Here is a 24865-nt window from a genome sequence, read left to right as displayed (position 1 = left end):
TCAGCAATCCATACAGAGCAAGTCATCAAAGTCTAAAACTGCCCCTGGAGGAACAGCTTGAAGGGAATCATGACCTGAGCCAAGGTAGTTGCAATGTGGAATTGCCTTCCACATTCCTAGCCTGCAACACCTGCTTGAAGAGAAGTGGTTTCTTGAAAAGAAGAAATCTTTGGGGAGTAACCAGGAGAATGGGGATTTGAGGACATTATTCACTCGGATAAAAGCACTACCGCAAAGGTGATGAGCCAAGTGGTCAGCTGTGTGGTAATAGTCCACGATTATTTTATTAGACAGCCCAACGCTGGGGGGTTACAGCCCAAAATTGAATCAGCTCACACAGACCCGGACCAAACATGGAAATCAAAGCCGACCAAACAACGCTTGACACAACCCATCCTTCAAGGAGTCCAGAAGAAGCTTGGACAAAAACCTAGAACAACTCATACTCATAACATTATCAGCCCCTCTAAAAATTTCACTAGCTTTCCCTCAAAGGAGAAGTCTCTAGCACCTTCACATAAGAACATGAAAAACAGGAACAGGGTAGACCAGATGGCCTGTCGAGCCTGCTCTGCCATTCAATACAATCAAGGTGGACCTTGGGCTTGAACTACACTGCCCCGCCTGCTCCCCGTAACCCTTAGTCCCTGGAGAGACCAAAACTCTGTCTAACGCAGCCTGAAATATATTCAATGATGGAACACCCACAACCCTCTGGGGTGGAGAATGCCAAAGATTCACAACCGTTTGAGTGAGGAAGCTTCTCCTGATCGCAGTCCCTTTGTGTTCTACATTTCCCAGCCCAGGGGAATTATCGTGACCCCTGTCAAGTCTCTTCAGAATGATATGTGTTTGAATAAGATCACCTCTCATTCTTTGGAAGTCCAGAAAATATAGATCCCATTTACTCAACCTCTCATCATAGGAAGAGCCTCTCATTCCAGGGACCAATAAAGTGATCCTTTGCAGTGCCGCCTCCAATGCAAACATATATTTTCTTCAATTTGGAGACCAAAACTGCACACAGTACTCCAGATGTGGCCTCACCAAAGTCCAGTACCATTGCAGCATGAATTCTTTATTCCTGTATTTTAATCTCTTTGCAATAAAGAGCAATATGCCTTCTGAATTCCATGCTGTACTCACATACTGGCTTTGTGTTCGTCCTGAGGGCACACCTCTGAACATCAACATTTATAAGTTTTGCACCTTTAAAAAAACATTCTGCTTTTCTATTCTGACAATTAAAGTGCATAACCTCACAAGACGCTCCATCTGTCACCATGGCACCCACTCACTTAACCTGCTTCAATCTTTTTTGCAGCTACTCTGTGCCCTCCTCACTGCTTACATTCTCCTGCCCGTCTTCACTGTGGATGGATACTGAACTCGACACAAGGAACGCTTCCCCAGTCGTGGCCAATTTAACGTGATCCGTATTATCCCTGATCGACAACTGTCAGAAATGTTCCCCTCCCCCAAACATAAATAAAACCTCCAACCATTTCCTCTGGTCCCCAGAATGTGCTAGAACCCCTGACATAAGCCGATGCTAATGTGCGCAAGCCCGTCAAGGTGGACTGTTGAATGAAACAGTCCGGTATGAGGGGAATATGAGCGTGGCAGCGAGTTTGTATTCTTCAGTCGCTGCATCTCAAATGCAGGATTGCATTCAAGCGCGAGTGAACCTGTTTGGTGGTCGGACCATTTTCTTTTCAGTGAACTTGCCCCTGCTGCCCAGGTTTAGACTGGGCAAGTGCCACAGAGAGGCTACCCTGGCACAGTTCGCAGGAGGTTCATGTACCCGACACCGCCTACAAATGTAAATTCGAGCACTGGAGAATCATCTGACCTGTAAAAGATCAAGGGTTGAAGGTCAGTAAGTTGCTGACATCTCCGTCCGTTCTCCCGATACCCTGGAACACAAAGAGAGAGTTGCAGTTAATATAGCTCCCTACACCACATCATGGTATTGCAATAAAGTACTTTTGAAGTATATTCACGATTGTAATGTTGGTAATGCATCAGACAATTTAGACCATAGAAAGTCCTGGCGTACAGCAACAAAATAATGACCAGGATATTCTGCTTTAGTGACATTAGTCGAGGGAAAAATGTTGACCAAGACATCAACGGTAAATCCCTTATTCTTTTAACACTTCAAAGGGCAGACGGCACCTCCATTTAACATCTCACCCCATCAATGACTCTGCAACTCCAGCTCAGTCCTGCACTGGAGTGTCAGCCTAGGTGCAGAATTGGACTTGAACCCAGGACCTTCCTAGCAGGAGTTCACTAGATTGATTCCAGAGATGAGGGGCTTGTCGTATGAGGAGACGTTGAACAGTTTAGGCCCATACTCTCTAGAGTGTAGAAGAATGAGGGGAGATCTAATTGAGATATACAAGATGCTAAAAGATATGGATAAAGTAGACGTGTAGCTGCTGTTTCCTCTTGTGGGACGTTCTAAAATGAGATCATAATCTTGGAATAAGAGGTAAGAAATTTAAAACCGATTTGAGGGGAAACTACTTCTCCCAAAGAGTTGCGAATCTGTGGAATTCACTACCTCAGAGCCCATGGATCCAGGGACAGTGAGTAAATTTAAGGAGGAGTTAGACATATTTTTAATCGGTAATGGGTTGAAGGGTTATGGAGAACGGGCAGGACGGTGGAGTTGAGGCCAGGATGGGATCAGCCATGATCCCATTGAGGGTGTTAGGCTCGGGAGGCTAAATTGCCTACTCCTGCTCCTAGGCCATGTGTTCTAGGGAGGAGATGCTCTGGCTGGATTCGCAATCCAACTCTTTGTCTGTAACATTGTAAGTAGCTGCTGAGGAACATATCAGCCGTGATAGAATGGCGGAGCAGACTCGGTGGGCCGAATGGCCTAATTGTGCTCCTATATCTTATGAACTTAGGAGGTGAAAGTGCTCCCATTCAGCCATGGATGACAGCTCAAATCAAGTGGAAAGTCCACTGGCTGATGTTTGTTAAAGCACAAACTAACAGCATGTTCATTGTTTGATCGGCTGAGTGAAAGAACACATCTCAATAATGCCACCATGTACAATCCCAGGTGAAAACTTTACAAACCGAGTAAGGGCCAGTTATTTAATAATAATAATCTTTATTCGTGTCACAAGTAGGCTCACATTAGCACTGCAATGAAGTTACTGTGAAAATCCCCTGACAGGTCTGCACCGACATTGAGAGCATTGGAAAATTGAACGCGAGTCAAAATGGAGCCAAACATTCGGAGAAAGTTTCAAATGGTTATGTAACCAAAGGCTTGACGCACATTCTAACTGCACTTTCACAAAATGTCTTTTCAGGCTGCATAAATAATTTAAAAGAAATGTGTCAGCCCTTCCACGGAGCTTTGAAAGCTTTGCACACGCCTTGACAGCAACTTCTGATAATTCAGTGCTTCAGCACTCCCTTCAAGTGGTGTTATTCATCAAATCCCAAGGAGAAAAGAGCCACGTTAGAACATTCAAAAGTAAGCAACCTATTCCAGATCATGGGATATGGAAAAGTAAATGCAATAACATTTATATTCTAAGGTCCGGAAAGGAGTCCACAACTAGCCAAACAGGTTGAATCCAAAGGAAAAAGGTTTGATGCAACAGAACAAGAGTACAGAGCAATTACTCGACTACCGGAGACAGCTCCCAGTTTATGGTCCTCTGGTTTTATATAGAATGTCGAAGGTGTGCCCTGCCAATCAATGGGGGAGTGCATAGTCCCCATAGGAATATCAATCCCCCAGTCTGATAAGTGTCCCAAGATCTGCTTAGGGATTCACGAGTGTTCCATGACCTGTTGAAGCCCAGATTATGACAATTTATGACAGTTCAGTTTAAATTTGCCATGGTTTGGTTTTACACCAACACTGTTTCATCAGCTCAACTGTTCTATTGACCAATTTGTTTGGTTGGCAGACTGCCATAGTGGGTGGGACATTCAAGTTAAAGTTTCTGTAGCTAAACTCCCCATGATTCATCCAGTTTATCCAGTGAGTAGCTGAATATCAAGATGTAAATCTTGCTCTCTGCCACTGACGGAGGGCAACACACCAGACATGAGCATTAGAGGGAAAATGTTGTCCAGGACATCAAGGACAACTCCCTTCTTCTTTTAGCCACACCAGTTGGCTGTCCAGGCCCTTTTGCAGAAAGTGTCCATGTGTGACACTGCACCAGAACAATATTGGGCTTGATCCTGAAATCGTTCAATGTCAAAACTCTTGGGCTAGATTCTCTGATTCCGGGGCTATGTACCCAAGCCGGTGTGGGAACAGTGGTGTTTTACACCAGAGAAAATGGCATAACATGGCCACCGATTCCCCGTTTTGCTGGGGGCTAGCAGGACGGCAGCGTAGAGCACCCGGGTCTAGCTGCCGATATGGCCCGGAGAATTGCCAGGTCCTTGGCCGTGCTGTGCAACGTGGCCGCGACCCCTTGCGGACCCGGCACGCAAAATAGTCGCCCCCCTTTAGCTGGCTCGCGTGCTCCGGGCCATCCACCTGCAGTGCTCCCAACCCCTGATGAAGTCCCCCCCCCCCCGCCCGCGGATCGGCCCTCCCCTGACTGAGTCTGCAGCCGCCATTCCGAGTTCCCGGCGGACGAGACCATGAGAGAACCACGCCGTCGGGAACTCGGCCGGTCGGGGGCGGGCCTCAGGCAATGTCCTGAGGCCATCGATACGCGGCGCCGCAAGGTGTACTCTGCGAGTACGCCGCTTTGGAGGGGGCAGAGCATCGCAAAAGCGGCATCGCCCCCGATTTGGTCGGGAGCTTTAATTCTCCGGATGATCGCCGGACGCGATTTTGGCGTCGCCAACCGGAGAATCCAGCCCCTGACCACGCTATCTGGGGTCACAAGTGCAGGAATGACCACTTACTAAAGAGACCATTCACTATCTTCAAGCGGCAACTCTCCAGCTCCACACGTTGGGAATCCTGAACTCTTGCGAAATCACTTGCACACAAGGCCATTATTTTACTCAATAATTATTGCAGTAATACCATCCTCTGAACTGCTGTCGATCCTTCCTCCTAAAGTACAAACCTACCTGTTCCACTCTACCTGCCCCCTGCAACCTCATCAACGCTGTCAGGTTCTTTCCCACAATCTCAAACCTGTGGCATTTGCACCTTCAGGAGTATAAATCCCAAAACATGCATTTACCAACTTCTTAATTCATTTCATCACCTTGCCAATCTTTAAGCTGCTTTCTATGTCAACTTTGTGCTTTCCATGAGATTTCCCAATAATTAAAAGAAAAGACTCCTTACTCCTGCACCGATGTGTTTTCCAAATCGCCTCTGTTCACCTTCAAGGAACAGGTACTACGTGCCCTTGATGTGTATGTCCCTGTCAGGCAGGGAAGAGATGGTCGAGTGAGGGAACCATGGTTGACAAGAGAGGTTGAATGTCTTGTTAAGAGGAAAAAGGAGACTTATGTAAGGCTCAGGAAACAAGGTTCAGACAGGGCGCTGGAGGGATACAAGATAGCCAGGAGGGAACTGAAGAAAGGGATTAGGAGAGCTAAGAGAGGGCATGATCAATCTTTGGCGGGTAGGATCAAGGAAAACCCCAAGGCCTTTTACACATATGTGAGAAATATGAGAATGACTAGAGCGAGGGTAGGTCCGATCAAGGACAGTAGCGGGAGATTGTGTATTGAGTCTGAAAAGATAGGAGAGGTCTTGAACGAGTACTTTTCTTCTGTATTTACAAATGAGAGGGGCCATATTGTTGGAGAGGACAGTGTGAAACAGACTGGTAAGCTCGAGGAAATACTTGTTAGGAAGGAAGATGTGTTGGGCATTTTGAAAAACTTGAGGATAGACAAATCCCCCGGGCCTGACGGGATATATCCAAGGATTCTATGGGAAGCAAGAGATGAAATTGCAGAGCCGTTGGCAATGATCTTTTCGTCCTCACTGTCAACAGGGGTGGTACCAGGGGATTGGAGAGTGGCGAATGTCGTGCCCCTGGTCAAAAAAGGGACTAGGGATAACCCTGGGAATTACAGGCCAGTTAGTCGTACTTCGGTGGTCGGCAAAGTAATGGAAAGGGTACTGAAGGATAGGATTTCTGAGCATCTGGAAAGATACTGCTTGATTAGGAACAGTCAGCACGGATTTGTGAGGGGTAAGTCTTGCCTTACAAGTTTTATTGAATTCTTTGAGGAGGTGACCAAGCATGTGGATGAAGGTAAAGCAGTGGATGTAGTGTATATGGATTTTAGTAAGGCATTTGATAAGGTTCCCCATGGTAGGCTTATGCAGAAAGTAAGGAGGCATGGGATAGTGGGAAATTTGGCCAGTTGGATAACGAACTGGCTAACCGATAGAAGTCAGAGAGTGGTGGTGGATGGCAAATATTCAGCCTGGATCCCAGTTATCAGTGGCATAGCGCAGGGATCAGTTTTGGGTCCTCTGCTGTTTGTGATTTTCATTAATGACTTGGATGAGGGAGTTGAAGGATGGGTTAGTAAATTTGCAGACGATACGAAGATTGGTGGAGTTGTGGATAGTGAGGAGGGCTGTTGTCGGCTGCAAAAAGACATAGATAGGATGCAGAGCTGGACTGAGCAGTGGCAGATGGAGTTTAACCCTGAAAAGTGTGAGGTTGTCCATTTTGGAAGGACAAATATGAATGCGGAATACAGGATTAACGGTAGAGTTCTTGGCAATGTGGAGGAGCAGAGAGATCTTGGGGTCTATGTTCATACATCTTTGAAAGTTGCCACTCAAGTGGATAGAGCTGTGAAGAAGGCCTGTGGTGTGCTCGCACTCATTAACAGAGGGATTGAATTTAAGAGCTGTGAGGTGATGATGCAGCTGTACAAAACTTTGGGAAGGCCACATTTGGAGTACTGTGTACAGTTCTGGTCGCCTCATTTTAGGAAGGATGTGGAAGCTTTGGAAAAGGTGCAAAGGAGATTTACCAGGATGTTGCCTGGAATGGAGAGTAGGTCTTACGAGGAAAGGTTGAGGGTGCTAGGCCTTTTCTCATTAGAACGGAGAAGGATGAGGGGTGACTTGATAGAGGTTTATAAGATGATCAGGGGAATAGATAGAGCAGACAGTCAGAGACTTTTTCCCTGGGTGGAACAAACCATTACAAGGGGACATAAATTTAAGGTGAAAGGTGGAAGATATAGGGGGGATGTCAGAGGTAGATTCTTTACCCAGAGAGTAGTGGGGGCATGGAATGCACTGCCTGTGGAAGTAGTTGAGTCGGAAACATTAGGGACCTTCAAGCAGCTATTGGATAGGTACATGGATTACGGTAGAATGATATAGTGTAGATTAATTTGTTCTTAAGGGCAGCACGGTAGCATTGTGGATAGCACAATTGCTTCACAGCTCCAGGGTCCCAGGTTCGATTCCGGCTTGGGTCACTGTCTGTGCGGAGTCTGCACATCCCCCCCCGTGTGTGCGTGGGTTTCCTCCGGGTGCTCCGGATTCCTCCCACAGAACAAAGATGTGCAGGTTAGGTGGATTGGCCATGATAAATTGCCCTTAGTGTCCAAAATTGCCCTTAGTGTTGGGTGGAGGTGTTGACCTTGGGTAGGGTGCTCTTTCCAAGGGCCGGTGCAGACTCAATGGGCCGAATGGCCTCCTTCTGCACTGTAAATTCTATAATAATCTATGATTAATCTAGGACAAAGGTTCAGCACAACATCGTGGGCCGAAGGACTTGTTCTGTGCTATATTTTTCTATGTTCTATGTTCCCCTCCCCAACTTCTATTCCTTGACTCGGGTCAGGAGGCAATTGAGGAATCATGGGGCAAATACAGCAGAACAATGGTCGATTTGGAACAGAGTGCCAGATCAACCCTCGGAAATGCTGGCAAGTCATGCACCAGTTCAACTTCTCAGTGGCTGTAACAATTCTGGTAAAATTCAAGTTTGAAAAGAGCACAGTTGGACCCAGGGGGACACTTTGAAGTTTCTATTTTTAGGACAGAGCTAACAGCCTGTCAGCAGTGAAATGTCACATGGACCGTTTTCTCTTGCACTTCTAATGGAACTATACAGTTGCTGATTGTCGTATTAATTCTGAGTTAGGGGTCCTCCCTCATTCTTGAATGAAGCAGAATGAGAGTCCCAACTCCTGGGGTGAGCACTCCAATTTGATCTCGAGTCCATAAAACCCTAATTCCTTACTAGCACAAATGAAGCCTTGATATGGGCCTAAAGACCATCATATTGACGCTACATCTGAATGTAGCCTTAGGACCAGCACTGCACCAAGGTCAAAACTGGGTTCCATCCAGACGACAAAATGGAGTTTGCAAGTTGGTCATAGCTTCCACACAACCTATAATCTTCCTTTATCAGTGTCAAAATTTCAAAGCAGTCCTGAGGAATAGAATACGAAGATAGAATTACCCAAGCAGGTGTGCATACCTGTCAGTCCATCTATACACAGCCCTTAGGTACCATGACTAGAAATAGGTGTTAGTAGTTGGTGTGTGAGTAATTCAAGACACATGTGGTAAGTGTACCATGTTTGGGCAAAACGTGATTTTTGACCCATGCTTTGAAATTTTACACAAAGGTTGTTGCTGAGATATGATGACATGTACCTTTAAGGGAACATATCATAAACTACTGTCAATCACTACTACCTTGACAGGATATGTTTTATTGGATGTGTTAGTCCCATGGCTTGTGACCAGCTGTAAGCAGAGATCAAGGTCAGACCTGTGCCGTGCATCTCCCCAGTGAACATTGTAGGTATATCGTCCTACCTTCAAATAAACTGGTTCATTTACGTCGAACAGGTGGATCATAAAGCAGTGGCCGCACGCCCAGTGTAAAAGCTGGGGACAAGCCCACTTAGTAAGGCCGCCCCACTGTCATTCAATGGCTCCAAAGTCCCAACTGTGCCAACAGGAATGGTGGCCATTTCTGAGAATACATCAGGTCCGCAACGAAGGTATGCCACATAGTCATATTTACGGGAAAGTCTGAGGTTTTGCCAGAGCCTATGTGGCAGTCCCCAACAAGTGGGTTAGGGGCTCTGATTCAGCAGGGCGGTGGGGAGAGTGGGGGAGGTGAAAACTCAAGGTGGAAGCATGCACTATTGGGCAAAGGGTGGTCAAAGAAGTGGCAGCGGCACTACCCTCCACTCCAATACTCCTCCCGCCTCCTCCTCCCCACCCCCTCACCACACTGCCCTTTCTCGACCAGCTGAGGATTGAGGCCCTCAACTGGCCATTAATTTACCACTTACGGGCTTCATTTGGATCATGTGCAAGTTTGGCAGTGAAATTTAAATGACTTACTCTTACCGCAAGCAGAGGAATCAGTGGGAGAAAGCTATTCAGAGCCGGAAGATTAGCACCTCCCTCCAAAACCTGTGGGTGAAGGAAGAGAATCAACAGTGAGCAATAGCTGGCAGCTGACCACAGGAAGAATCAGAGCTGACACGGATGGACATAGAAAGTACTGTTGCCAAACTAGATTTTAACTAGTAACAATTTTAACAATGATTAAGAGTCACACACATTTATGCAAGGTGTAAGAGCAAACCGTTCACACGGTAACTTGGGAATTTTGTCCAAATAATCCGAGCTTTCCTGCCAGGGTGGTTGATCCTGGGTAAGGGGACTGGGAAATTAAATATTATTTTTGACTTCAGTTGTGCACATCCGTGTCCATCCAGCTGGAAAAGGGCTGGAATTCACCGTGTGGGAGACATTGGGTGAGATTCTCCGTTCCCCGACGGCGATTTCGGAATCAGCGATCGGGTAGAGAATCCCTTTTGACGCTGAAATCGGGGGCGCTGCCTGTTTGACACAGGTTTTGTATGCTCTGGCCCCCTACGAAACAGCATCATCGCAGTGCGCACCGCATGCCATTGGGATGGCCTCAGGACGACACCTGAAGGCCCTTCCCCGATGCTCTACCCCCGATGGGCCGACTTGCAGGGAGCAAGTCGAGCGGGAACCCGGCATGACGGCTGCGGACTGTGTCCAGCGCCGCCACAGTCGAGTGGCAGCCTTGCTGTTGGCCGGGGGGGGGGGGGGGGGGGGGGGGGCTTCCGTAAGGGCTGGGGGTCTGGTGGGGGGTGGCCAGGGGGTATCCAGGGGGCACTATTTGGCAGGTTGCATCCGTGCACGGACGGCGTCATGGTGTACGGCGCGACCGCTGTAGATCGTCTCCCTTTGCATGCGCGGCCTCGGACCCAGCAATTCTCCGACCGTTTATTTTGTGGAGGCATGCATTTTACGAGGCGCGCCTGCTGGCCCCTCACCGGTTGCCGCTTCGGTGAGGGGGCGCAGCTGATTTTTTCCACATAAAACGTGATGGATCCTCTGCACTTAGCCTCAGAATCGGAGAATCTGGTCCCATGTTCTCCCACCAGAGCGGAATTGCACCTGATTTGCACTCAGGTTGGGTGTGTAAATCCGGAAGTCAGTCATAATCCTTAGCCATAGCGAATCCTGCTATCGAGCTGCCATTTTTGAGTGGGCAACCAGATAGCAAGGTCAGGCGCGGGATTATCTGGTTCCCTCCCCCCCCCCCCCACAGTACTAGAGTGACCCCCCCCCCCCCACCAGAGTGGCTTTCAAGTACCCAGCTGTGAAACTAACCCAATGTTTATAAACATATAGCTATGACTGACAGCTCATAGACCACATCAAAGACAGTTAAGTGCCCTCTGCAGAGAAAACGAGGAAGTGAGAGCACTTAACTGACTCCTTGAAAGTCACTCAGCAGGACCAGAGATTAATGAAACAATGCAGACAGCTGGGTGTGTGGGTGGAAGCTGTCAATCACAGGCTCCTGCAAGGATTCCACAGAGATATGAACCAAAGGCTGATGGACCAAAGATCTCTGGGGTTTAAACCCAGCTGACTGTTTTTCTCTTTCCAGGAAGTGACAGGTACTGCTTCCTGACTGAGCCAGCAGGTGTATTGCACAGGTGAGTTTTAAAGCAGTAATTATTTTCACTGCCTCTGCCTGAACTGCTCTCTAGCTCCCAGACAGGAGCTCTCTATTCTGGGAGGCTTTCAGACAGGGTCTCTCTTATGGAGGGGCTTCCAGGCAGGGTTCTCTCTTCAGCTCAGGGCTGAAATTAAAGTACCGCAAAAGTGAGACAATTAATTCATTCCAATGATTCATTCCAACCATGTACTTGTTTACCTATACGGGGTTAATGGAATATTGTTTATTTTGGAAGGCTCCCTGGGGTGTAGATAATTGATGGGTTGTGTTTCGTCTTAGTTAAGATTGTCATGAGACAGTCAATGGGATAGAAATGAATTAACAGGAGGTGCCAGGTCTGTACCAAGATGTTTAGCTGGAGGAATTTTGAGTCTGTCAAGGATAACAAGATATCCGGGTTGCACCTGAGAGGGTCTCTCCTTTTCTGAAAGGAAATCAATAGCACAGCAAGTATCCCTGCAAACTCTATTTACAAGTGGATTTTGCCTAGTAATGGGCTTTGCTTTATTGGGGATGGAGAACGTATAAGTTTCTAGTGTTTCCTTTTATTTTATTTAGGGCAGCACGGTAGCACAGTGGTTAGCACAGTTGCTTCATAGCTCCAGGGTCCCAGGTACGATTCCCGGCTTGGGTCACTGTCTGTGCGGAGTTTGCACGTTCTCCCCATGTCCACGTGGGTTTCCTCCGGGTGCTCCGGTTTCCTCCCACAGTCCAAAGATGTGCAGGTTAGATGGACTGGCCATGATAAATTGCCCTTAGTGTCCAAAAAGGTTAGGTGGAGTTACTGCGTAGGGATAGGGTAGAAGCGTGGGCTTAAGTCGGGTGCTCTTTTCAAGAGCCAGTGCAGACTTGATGGGCCGAATGTCCTCCTTCTGCACTGCAAATTCTATGATCCATGATTTAAGACTTGTTTAACTGTTCACTGAAATGCTATTATCTGTGATATTACTGTCTTGGTAATACCATTTATTTTAATATAAACAATCCCAATTTGTCAGTGGAATCACGATGAGTAAGTATCCTTTCCTCACAGTTTTATAAATTGAAACATTGTTGGGGTTTCTTGTGTGGTTTCCAAACATAAATTGGGGTCTGATCTGGCACCGTAATAATAGCAAGACAGCCAGTGACGATTTGCAGATGTTTTCGGATCTTCAGCCCATGCCAAATAAATAATACGAGTCTGCCCAAATGTATTTCAGGCCATGTTAGCACAAGCTCAATTTGAGCCAAGGTTGCAGAATTGCCTGAACAGTTCTCTAATCTGTCACATTACAGGACCTCACGTATGGTGCCTATTTTTGGGCATTGTATTCTCCAAGACACATCCCTACATGATTTCTGCTTCCTTCTTTACAATGAACACTCTAGCTGCAGTCATTATGGCTCAAAACCAGTAAGACGTGTAGTCTCGGTGCTGGTGGGGCAGGCTTCGAAGGACCAGTGTTTAATTTCCTGCCAGTCACTTTTGCATGTTATCTGAATTGAAGAGAATTATGGGGCTGGATTCTCCGGTCCGTCAGCCGCGTTTTCCAGCATGGCGCACCCCTGCCAGCAGTGGGATTCTCCCCGGGGGCATGGGTGCACTGCCGGTGGATTAGAGGGTCCCGCGGACGGAGAATTCCGCTCATGATGCTTCAAACTGCGATTGACCAAAGGAGTTTTAATCCTGGGTAGGGCTCTGGACTTAATTTAAATCCAATTGCCCAGTAATTCCGCATCAACAGTCAGAGTCACATCCATTCATATCGAAATGATCAAAACCAATACTATAGACAGAGAGAGACCATCTGCTGTAAATCATGGCAAATAGATCAACCTGGTATACAAGTCCACCTGGTGTGCAAGACCACCTGTAAAGTAAAAATGGGAAAATATGTCATTTGAAACATGCAAGTCTGGCAAAACCTGACCTGAGGGTATATGAGAAAATGTAGGAAAAAAATCGCACGAAGGGTGAACAGCAGCAGCAAAATAAGTTTTGAAATGCAGATAGCCTTTATCAAACAGGTGTTAAGAAAACAGCTTGTAACAGCTCAAGCTGTAAAACTGATGCCTGTCTTTCAAGTTAAAGTAGATTGAACTTTTAGTTACATGAAGAGAAACAATATTTTGCACCTTTTTTGAAGTTAAGAATTTTAGTAAGCAGCTAAAAAAGAATTGCCAGGATCTTCAGTTGAATTGGGTGACAAGTGTTTAGGTGTGAAATCCTGCTGACACCAGTTGAATATTTAGTTGAGACGATTTGTCCACAAGAGCACAGGTTAACACCAAATCAGGGTCAGAGTTCTGACAAGCTAAGGGCACTATTTGCTAATAAAGCAACTTTAGAAGTGACAGAAACTAGATGTAACACCCCTCTAGGATCAAAGCACTTTTGAACATTACAAGGGAAAAAATTTAATCAGAGTTTGATGAACTAAAGTCATGTTCAACATGAAAGCGTAGTCGTGTTAGAAGTAATTAAGATTAAAGGTGCACCGAACAGTCAAGAGCAAAACAAAGTTACTTTACGATAATGTCATATAAACTTAATAACTTCTAATAGGGCAATATAAACCCTAAATCGATAGCAGCCAGCAGTCAGCTCTCATAGCTGCCCTCGGTCATGGGAAGGATAGAACACAGAAACCGAGCAGAACAGCAAATCCAAAAGCTAAAGAAGAAAGATTGTCAAGGCAGACCTGAAGGTCTAACAACTGACCACGAAGATCCAAATAAAATATATTTTTACCTTTCTGCAAAAACAGTGATTTCATCTTTTAAAAGATAAAATAAAAAAATAAAACAACTTAAAGTTTTAACCTGAAACAGTGGTTATGACAGTCTACTTACTTACTTAGCAACGCGGGGCCCAGGATCGATGCTGTAGTGTTGGGTGTTCTGATGTACAGATGAACCAACACGGTTGTATTTGGTACAACGCTGTTTTATTTCAACTTGTTATTTACAGTTCTGTCTTGATACTCCGCACGTGGTGACTCCCTGTGTGTGATGTTAATCAGGTCCTGTCCTTGTCCTGGTCTCCAGATCTACTGGCCACCAGGTGTCGTGTTTCTTCTCTTATACTGTTTCTGTCCTTGTCTATGATTGGTTGTTGTGTTGTGTGCGCTGATTTGTCTGTTGGTGTGTCTATCATGATGTGTGTGTTTGAATATCATGACATCCCCTCCTTTTTTACAAAATTATGTGCCTGCGTGGTTATAAATATGAGTGTGTCGTGAGTGTGTGTTTGAATATCATGACAGATGCTACTAAGTGGTAAGTAGATGAAATCTTCTATGAAGATATAGGTTATACCGGGGGATAACTTGAAAATATAGATTGATCCGAATAGCACCCACCTAAGTCTGCATAGGAGTCAGGGAGTGAGAATCCCTGTTTACCATTTAGAATGTCTTATTGACCCTTTTTTGGTTTAGGGGGAATTCTAAACCCCTAGTTTAGAATTTTTTACTTCACACCCCACTTTTCTGGCCCCCAAAGTCATGTTTTTGCATATAATCAGCATATAGGTCAAGCTTCTACTCCACACCCTTTTCAGACATGACATGCCACACTCAAAATTTTCATCAACCTCAATTTCTCATGTCACAAATGCATGATTATGTACCAGTGCCTTATAACCTGGTGCAAGGGATCAAGTAGGTTCCATTACAAAGATTGTGCAGGAGTTTAAGGCATGCCCACTCTTTGTGTTGACATTTCAAACTAGCCACCACCCACACCCATGCCCGGCAGTCTGAAACTCGGCCTACAAGTTGAACCCATTTTTGGGAGGATTTTTAATTTATTTTTATTTTTCCAATCGAGACTCGGCGCCGTGAGACAGCATAGCTAACTACTGCTTCACTATGCCGCCCCTGTGGGAGGATTTATCAAGGCTCCAAAGATCCACGAATATGCTGACATCTGCGGCAGGTCCAGTGATTGAATTTGTTTACCTTTGAGAGAAACCAAGTTACCACAGACATGTTCCGTGTGAATAAAGTAGGGTCAGAATAGATACTGATCAACAGTGACACTGCCAACTGAATAACTCAAAAGGTAATGAATGTGGAGAGCATGCATGAGATGGGATTTTATACTGTTTTATGGGAGGGGGAGCAATTCCTTTCAGGAATGTAAAGGAGAAAGATTGTGGTTGTAGTGTCACCATGGTGACGGATCAAAGCATCAACACTGCATCTTTAATATTACAGTTTGTGATGGGGGATATCAGCATTATTCTGGCTGCTTAACAAGGGCTCACAGCAAATTCAACTTGCATGTAATTACCTGTCTGAGCATGACAAGATCATCACCAAACCCGACCAACAGCAGGATGTAGATACACAGCAAGGAAGGTGTACACATACAAACAAAACATCTTCTTCGGTACTCCCTTTCTGGGGAAGAGGGAAGAATATAGGGTGGCACGGTAGCACAGTTGTTAGCACTGTTGCTTCATAGCGCCAGTGACCCGGGTTCCATTCGCAGCTCTGTGTGGAGTCTGCACGTTCTCCCTGTGTTTGATCTGGATGCTCCGGTTTTCTCCCACAAGTCCCGAAAGACGTGCTTGTTAGGTGAATTGGACATTCTGAATTCTCCCACAGTGTAGCCGAACAGACGCCGGAGTGTGGTGACTAGGGGATTTTCACAGTAACTTCATTGCAGTGTTAATGTAAGCCTACTTGTGACACTAATAAAGATTATTATTATATGTGTCTTTTACTTATAAACAGTCCCTACGTAACAAATAGTCCATTGTATGTCATATCTACAGTGACCATCAAAAACGCTTATCACCCATTGTCCACGTATTATGGGTCACGTATTATGGGTATAAACTTACATTAGCACAATTCAGATATATGACGGAATATTTTTCTCTTGCTTGGACCAAGCAACTGCAACCACATTCCAGAATCGAACCTTAAGTAGGTTACAGCTGGGCATGCACACAGAGAAGGTAATCGGAATGCATCAGCATGGTTTTGTGAAAATGAAATCATGTTTAACCACTTTATTGGAGTGGCTTGGAGGAGTAACGTACACTGTGAATAAAGTGGAGCCTGTAGACGTGCTGTACTTAGATTTCCAGAAGGCATTTGAAAAGGTGTCACAGCAAAGATTATTGCGTAAAATAAAAGCTCATGGCGTAAGGGGTAGCATAGCAGCAAGGGTAGGAGATTGGCTGGCAGAAAACAGAGAGTATGAATAAATGGGTCTTTTTCTGATTGACAGGATGTGACTTGTGGAGCCCCTGAGATGTCTGCGCTGGGGCCTCAACTTTTTATAATTATATGAATGACTTGTCTAAGAAAAGTGAGGGTATGGGAGCCAAATTTTCAGCTGACATAAAGAAAGGCAGGAATGCAAGTTGCAAAGAGGGCATGAGGAAGTTGCAAATGGATATAGATAGGTTGAGTAATTGGGCAAAAGTTTGGCAGATGGAGTATAATATGAGTAAATGTGAAGGTTCACTTTGGCAGGTAGAATAAAAAAAGCAGAGTATTACATAAATGGAGAACAACTGCAGAATTCTGAGGTACAGAGGGATATAGGTGTTCCAGTGCATGAGTCACAAAAAGTTAGTATGCAGGTACAGCAAATAATTAAGAAGGCAAATAGAATGTTATCCTTTATTGTGAAAGGAATGGAACATAAAAGTAAGGATGTTAAGCTTCAGTTACACCGCCAAATCGTGAGGCCACATCTCGAATGCTGTGTGCAGTTTTGGTCTTATTTAAGGGAGGATGTAAATGTGTTGGAGGTGGTCAGAGGACATTTACTTGATTGATACCTGGAATGAGCAGGTTGCCTTATAAGGACAGGTTAGACAGACTGGACTCATTTCCACTGGAGTTCAGAAGAGCAAGGGATGACTTGTTTGAAGTATATAGGATCTTGAATGGTCTTGACAAGCTGGATATGGAAATAACATTGCCTCTTGTAGGTGAGTCTAGAACTAGGGGGCACTGTTTTAAAATTTGGGGTCACCGTTTTAGGACAGAGATGAGGAGAATTTTTTCCCTCTCAGTTAATTGTGCAACTTTGGAACTCTCTTTCTCAGAAGGTGGTGGTAGATAGATTCTTGCTAGGCAAAGGAATCAAAGGTCATCAGGAGTACATGGGAATGTGGAATTCGAAACACAAACACATCTGACATAATATTATTGAATGGCGGAGCAGGCTCAAGGGGCCGAATGGCCTACTTCTGCTCCTATTTCTTATGTTCAACATCACACAGGACAACCATGTTCCCCTTATTTTCTGTTCTCTTGGCTGTTAATTCCTTTGTGCCTGGCCAGTTGCTGGGATTTATGCAGATGGACTGCACTTTTAATTTTAAAGCAAAACCGGACACCCCAACAGATGTGCTATTTGATCTGACCTCAGGAGCCCCTCCCCCCACACCCCGGTGAGGTGTGCTGCTTGGGTTTGGTCCAATGATGACTTATCTTGATGGACTTGGCTGGCAGCCAATTAGCTACTTTAAATTCCCAGGACGCGACAAACTCTCGATGCTGATTGGTGGGGGTCATTCCAGAATGTTCTGCAAGCTCAAACCTTTTCTCAGGTGTTAGATTTTGCATTGAATCAAGAAGCTGCGGAGCCACAGGTCTGATATCTCTCTTGTCTGATGGCCTGTGATTAAAGATCTTTTTCTCTCTGCATAGTCTGTGAGACTATTGACAAGGAATCAGTTTCGTTTTGATTAAGCATCTAGAAGGCCAGACCTCTGATTTCTCTCTCACTTGATTGGTTATTTCTGAAGTACCACGGTCCAGGATGAAGACCTTTCTCCCTGGAGTCAGTTTACCCTGCAGGAGGATCCAGTCAGCACTAGCTGCAGGGTGAGGAGGTTGTTTGAAAACCGTTTTAAAATTCTCATGTGAAGAACTTTAGTTTTATCCCAATGAGGTTGATAGTTAATCTGGTGGGAGCAAGTTAGGATTGAATAGACCTGAGGGAGAAGAAAGAATCACAGAATCATTTACAGTACAGAAGGAGGACATTCAGCCCATCGAGTCTGCACTGGCTCTTGGAAAGAGCACCCTACCCAAGGTCAACACCGCCACCCTATCCCCATAACCCAGTAACCCCACTCAACACTAAGGGCAATTTTGGACACCAAGGGCAATTTAGCATGGCCAATCCACCTAACCTGCACATTTTTGGACTGTGGGAGGAAACCGGAGCACCCGGAGGAAACCCACGCACACACGGGGAGAACGTGCAGACTCCGCACAGACAGTGACCCAAGCTGGGAATCGAACCTGGGACCCTGGAGCTGTGAAGCAATTCTGCCAACCACCATGCTACCGTGCTGCCCTCCTTCGTGCAGATCTTCTGCACGAAGGCCCAGGTCAATACAAATTAAAGTAACTCCCCAGAGGGGATCCCACAGCCGGAGAATCCGGGCTGAAGGTTCCAGCCAGGAGTTCCAAACCAACTGGTGATTTCAGCACTCTGCATCCTGGGAAGATAGCCGGCTACAATGGTCTTAATATCAGCAACAACCCCACTTATCTCTCTTTCTTTCATTTTAGTCCCTATCTTTTTACCCCTTTCCCCTTTGTGTCTTTGTTGTGTGTGTTTGGTAGAGGGTGGGATGATGAAGGGGCGGATGGGAGTAATAGATTAGCTGGGCGACATTCTATAATAATCATTGCCTTATTTTTATTGATCTTACAAATAAACAGTTCTTTTGTGTTTCACTTACAAAACTGGTGCCTGTAAGTCATTGAAGCAGTCAAGGGTCAAGGATCTCAGAAGCTATATATGAATAATTGGTTAATTGACTTACGTTAGGACTCTGTTGTACTGGAATTGATGCGCAATAGCACAGAGTGTTGTAACAAAAGCTTGATTGTCACTTCATCCATTTGCTCTGCCCACCACAGATGCACAGTAGTAGTGGTCTGCACCATCCACAAGATGTACTGCAACTAGGGGCTTTTCACAGTAACTTCATTGTAGTGTTAATGTAAGCCTACTTGTGACAATAAAGATTATTATAATAACAACTCAGCACAGGCTTCATTGGCTGCATGCCGCAAATCTCCAACCCTCACTATCCATAACAGCAAGACCAGCAGCTACATTGAACTACCACAACCTCCCAGTTCCTCTCCAAGTCATAGAAAATGCTGTTTCCTAACGGAATTAAATTCCTGGAAATCCTGACCTGACAACACTGTGGGAGCACCTTTAACACAGCCTATTACCACCTTAACACACACACAATCACACACACACAAAATCCCACACACCCGCAATCCCGCACACACGCAATCCCACACAATCTTGAAATATCATCCAAGCTTAGTCACACAGTTGTTCTATTGACACAAGTTGAACACTTTATCCACCATTGATTGCGAAATAGATTTCTGAAACTAAAACTGGTTGTTCTATTTATCCAGTCCAATTACATAGAATTTACAGTGCAGAAGGAGGCCATTCAGCCCATCGAGCCTGCACCAGCCCTTGGAAAGAACACCCCCTTTTAAGCCCAGAACTCCACCCCATACCCGTAACCCAGCAACCCCACCCAACCCCTTTGGACACTAAGGGCAATTTAGCATGGCCAATCCACCTAACCTGCACGTCTTTGGACCGTGGGAGGAAACCGGAGCACCCGGAGGAAACTCACGCAGACACGGGGAGAACGTGCAGATTCCGCACAGTGACCCAGCCGGGAATCGAACCTGGGACCCTGGAGCTGTGAAGCGACAATGCTAACCACTGTGCTACCGTGCCGCCCTCAATGGGTCATATGCTTCCAAACTAATTGTAGAAATTAGCACCCCAAATTAATGTTTAATTGTGTGTATTTATGCAGAACCAATTTAGAGTGGAGAGCCACATGCAGAAAACACATCTTCACCACCTGCGGCCCCAGTATCAAGCACAAGCAACGATAAGGACCGAGGCCCCCTCAGCTGTGAAACTGATTCCCTATAATCTGAAAAGTTAACTCCGTGACTATAAAATTAGTTTTAGAGAGCTTGATGGATGTTCTCCAGTAAAGTTCAAGACCGGGGTGGAAAGGAATTAAAATGAGAGTCGAATGTACTAAGGCTGGAATTATGGTCTCAATACCACAGAATCCTCACTAATAGAGGGGACTCTGGGTTTCGCACTAATGGCAAACTGTGTCTCATATTCAACCGCAAAGGAATGTTAATTGGGAAAATATGCAGAGCTCTGGGCAGCGAGTTATAAAAAGCCAGGCAGGCATTACTCTGATCTCACCATTAAGAATGTTTGAGTTGTATCCAAAGTTCTGAAGCGTATTGCCTGGGAATTTTCAAATAAGGGCTTCACAGCAGCTGGTGTTATGTTGGACCTAGTATCATAGAATCCCTACGGTGCAGAAGGAGGACGTTCAGCCCATCGAGGCTGTACTGACCCTTGGGAAAAGCACCCTACCTAGGCTGATGCCCCCACCCTATCCCCGGAATCCAGTAACCCCACCTAACCTTTTGGACAGTAAGTGGCAATTTATCGTGGCCAATCAACCTAACCTGCACACCTTTAGACTGTGGGATCAAACTGAAGTACCCGGAGGAAACCCATGACTGACACAGGGAGAACGTGCAAACTCCACCGGAATTCAACCCTGGTGCTGAGGCAACAGCGCTAACCACAGTGCCACCATGCCGTCCCATAGAGTATGGAGCAAGACTACCAGCAGCTGACAAGGGTTCAATTCATCAGGTTGTTAGGTGAACTCAGCAACTCTTGTGGTGGCACAATCATTAGGTTTGTGGTTGATAGTAAACCATGCAAGACTTCCACTCTGTTTGACGCCTGGGCTGTGTCAAATTAGGTGATTCATTAGTTCTTGCAGGCTTTCATTTTTTTTTCATTTGTCCACGAAACGTGGGCATTGCCACCAGAGCCAACATTTATTACCCACCCCGAACTGCCCTTGAGAAGCTGGCAATGAGTCAACTACTTTGAACTGCTACGTCAATGAGGTGTCGGTACACCCTCAGCAGTGAGGGAGTTCCAGGATTTTGACCCAGCGACAGTGAAGGGACACTGATATATTTCCAAGTCAGGATGATGAGTGACCTGGAGGGTGGTGGGATCCCATGTGTCTGTTGCCCTCATGTGTCATTCTAGGTGGAAGCAAACGTGGATTTTGAAGGTGCTGTTGAAGGAGCCTTGGTGAGTTCCTGCAGTGTATCTTGTAGATGGTACACACGGCCGAGGGAGTGAATGTTTAAGGTAATGGATGTGGGGCCGATCAAACGGGCTGCTTTGTACTGGGTGGAGTCAAGCTACTAGTGTTGTTGGGTGTAGAGTCTTCAGGCAGGATAGGGAGGAGCATAAATTGGTAGGCGTAGAGCATTATCAGTTAAAGAATCAATTGCAGCTGTGAGGAGGCATTCAAAGGCCAAGGCCAAATTCTACGGGGACAGTGTAGACATGTCATCACAAAGGGTGACACTGCCAAACCTAGAGCCTCCTGGTTATCCAGAGGCATACAGGCCAATATTAGGAAAGCAAAGAGGATATGAAAAAATGGTGGCAAGTAAAATCAAAGAAAACCCTCAGGCGTTTGACCAATGCATTTAGTGGCTAAGGAAAAGGAAGGGCCTATCAGAGGTGTAAGACCATAAGACATAGGAACAGGGTTAGGCTTCTCGGCCCATCGAGTGTGCATCGCTATTCAATCATAGGTGGCACGGGAGCACAGTGGTTAGCATTGTCGCTTCACAGCTCCTGAGACCCAGGTTTGATTCCCTGCGGAGTCGGCACTTTCTCCTCGTGTCTGCAGTTTCCTCCCACAGGCCAAAGATGTGCAGGTTAGGTGGATTGGCCATGCTAAATTGCCCCTTCATGTCCAAAGGGATTGGGTGGGGTTGCTTGGTTATGGTTATGGGGCATAGGTGCAGGCTTAAGTGGGGTGCTCTTTCCAAAGGCCGGTGCAGATTCGAGGGGCCAAATGGCCTCCTTCTGCACTGTAAATTCTATGTCTATGGCTGATATGTTTCTCATTCCCAATCTCCTGCCTTCTCCTCATAACCCTTGATCCCCTTATTAATCAGGAACCTATGTATCTCGGTCTTAAAGACACTCAGTGACTTGGCCTCCACAGCCTTCTGCGGCAAAGAGTTCCGCAGATTCACCATCCTCTGGTACATGGTGGGTGCAATTTTACAACCACGCTGCACCAGAAAAGCAGTGCACCGCGGCCCAGGGGGTCTCCCAGGAGATCGGAGAATGGAATTCAACCCTGAAAAGCGTGAAGTACTGCATTTGGTGAGGGAAAACAAAGCAGGGGAATACTGAATAAATGGGAAGATATGGAGAGGAGTTGAGGAAGGGAGAGACCTTGGTAGAAAAGGTATTCAAAAAAACACATGGAATACAACGCCGTCGTCTCCACATCATGGCTTTACTGGGCAAGGCATTTAATATAAAAACAAGGATGTAAACCTGATGATGAAACTGCATCAGGTGTTTGACCAATGGATTAAGTAGCTAAGGAAAAGGAAGGGCCTATCAGAGGTGTAAGACCATGAGACTATAAGACATAGGAACAGGGTTTGGCCACTCAGCTCATCGAGTTAGGGCCACTGTGGAGTTTTGCGTAAATAAAAATGTCGCCACAGTCCCAAAGGCTGCTCTTCCCTTTAAGAACTGACTAGTGGTGATTTGACCTGCGGGTCACCACACCTCAGGCGAGTAGCAAGGCTGAGAAGGCGGGGCCTTCATGAATAACCTCAGCCAGGAATGGAACCTGTACTGTTGGCGTTGCTCTGCATCATGAACCAGCCGTCCAGCCAACTGAGCTAGCCGTACAGTACTAGTCAGCACATTACAGGAGGGATTTTATTGCTCTGGAGAGAATGCAGAAGGGATTTACAAGAATGTTGCCAGGGCTTGAAAATTGCAGCTCTGCAGAGAGATTGGAATGGCCAGGATTGTTTTCCTTTGTACGGAGGAAGCTAAGGGGTGACCTAATTGAAGTGTACAAAATTATACGGGTGAGACAGAGTGAACAGGAAAGACTCGGTTTCCCCTATGGGCGGCACAGTAGCACAGTGGTTAGCACTGTTGCTTCACAGCTCCAGGGTCCCAGGTTCGATTCCCGGCTTGGGTCACTGTCTGTGTGGAGTCTGCACGTTCTCCCCGTGTCTGCGTGGGTTTCCTCCCACAGTCCAAAGTTGTGCAGGTTAGGTGGATTGGCCATGATAAATTGCCCTTAGTATCCAAAAAGGGTGGGGTTACTGGGTTGCGGGGATGGGGTGGAGGTCTGGGCTTGGGTGGGGTGCTCTTTTCAGGAACCGGCGCAGACTCGATTGGCCGAATGGCCTCCTTCTGCCTTGTAAATTCTATGATCTATGATCTAGCTGAGGGGCCAATTACCAGGGGGCACAGATTTAAGGTGAATGGTAGAAGGATGTGACGGGACATGTGAGAAATCTTTTTTACCCAGAGGGTGATGGATGTCTAGAATTCACAGCCTAAGTGGTGGTTCAGGCTGAAACACTCAACTCATTTAACAGGTACTTGGATCTGTATCTGAAGTGCTGGAACCTGCAAGGCTATGGACCAGGTGCTGGAAAAATGGGATTAAAATGAGTGGCTCATTTTATTTTTCCTCTTCTTTGTCATAATGGGATGAATGGCCTCTTTCTGCACTTTAAAGATTATTTTTCTTTTTCTCCCTTAGCTCGCCATGTTTTTAAAATTTAAAAAAATTAGCACCTTTCATGATAAAGTTTAGTCCAACACACTCTCAAATTCATAATTCAGTTTGTATTCAAATATATATATTTTTAAATCTGAAATCTTGGGCAGGTTTCTCTGATCCTGAGGCCAAGTGTTGACGCTGTCGGAAACGCCGTCGCTTTTCCCGACATGGCCTCAGGGGGCCAGCACGGCCCTGGAGTGACCCACGCCGCTCCAGCTGCTGATCCCGGCGTCAGCTGGGCGCCACCGGGTCCGCTCATGCGCAGTGGGGCCGGCGCCAACGCACGCATGCGCAGTGACTCCCTCCTCCGCGCCGGCCCCGACGCAACAAGGCGTAGGGCAATAGGGGCCGGCGCGGAAGGAAGGAGGACCCCAGCCCGAGAGGCCGGCCCGCCGATCGGTGGGCCCCGATCGCGGGCCAGGCCACAGCAGAGGCACCCCCACGGGGTCGGACCACACTCCCTTCCCTCCCCACAGGCCGCTCCCGGATCCTTCCACGCCGAGGTTCTGCCGGCTGAGAGGAGGTTAGAACGGCACCGGCGGGACTCGGGTTTTTTGCTTCGGGCGCTCGGCCCATCCCGGGCCGAGAGCCGCGTAGAGCGGCCCCCGACCAGCACCACGCTGACGATTCTCCACTCTGTGGAGAATCGCGTCCCGGCGTTGGGTCGGCGTGGACGATTCACGCCGGGCGCACCGATTCTGGGCCCGGTCCCGGGCTGAGAGAATTGATGCACTATCAATTACCACAAAGACGAGAGTAGTGGAATAATCGAAGCTGTATTGAGAGCAAAGATGTTGTGCCTCCTGTAGCTGCCACCAGGATGGCTGCAGCACCGGCGAGCACACACATTTATACGCCGCCTACTGGGCGGAGCCAGCAGGCTGGGATTTACCCCTGTACCTCTAGTATATGTCTTACTGTAATACATATAATACTGCTAGTGGTGACTACCACATTCACCCCTGTTAAAAAAAGAGTCCGGCGGTGGTGTTGGAAAAAAAAATTATACGTTCAGTCTGTCGGGGGCCTTGACCCTCCCCTGCGATCGCCTCAGTCCTGGTGGTGATGTGGGCGCCGACTTGGTCACCTGTGACTCCTGGGGCGTGTTGTCCCCATCTTCGTCACCCCCAAGTGGAATCAATGGGAGGACGGATCCTCCTTGGGCGGGGGCTGCGGTGAGGTTCGCTAG

The 24865-nt window shown here is 46.7% G+C and overlaps 1 protein-coding gene across 6 annotated transcripts in view; it reads right to left on the bottom strand.

Moving 5' to 3' along the window:
• LOC140396152 (contactin-1-like) overlaps positions 1-24865 on the bottom strand; it is a 1065645-nt gene that overhangs the window by 907018 nt on the left and 133762 nt on the right. For 3 of the 6 annotated variants that reach the window (XM_072484362.1, XM_072484361.1, XM_072484372.1), the window contains 2 exons: positions 9317-9382; positions 1853-1916 (listed from right to left, as the gene is read on the bottom strand). The gene's annotated coding sequence lies outside the window, so the exon portion shown is untranslated. Of the gene's footprint in view, positions 1-1852; positions 1917-9310; positions 9383-24865 lie in introns of all 6 variants that reach the window. The other 3 variants (XM_072484363.1, XM_072484364.1, XM_072484367.1) reach the window with 2 other exon arrangements.

The sequence above is a fragment of the Scyliorhinus torazame genome, chromosome 19, assembly GCF_047496885.1.
Source record: "Scyliorhinus torazame isolate Kashiwa2021f chromosome 19, sScyTor2.1, whole genome shotgun sequence".
In the NCBI taxonomy this organism is placed as follows: domain Eukaryota; kingdom Metazoa; phylum Chordata; class Chondrichthyes; order Carcharhiniformes; family Scyliorhinidae; genus Scyliorhinus; species Scyliorhinus torazame.
The sequence above is the reverse complement of the archived record's forward strand: the minus strand, read 5'-3'. Positions and strand labels throughout refer to the sequence as shown.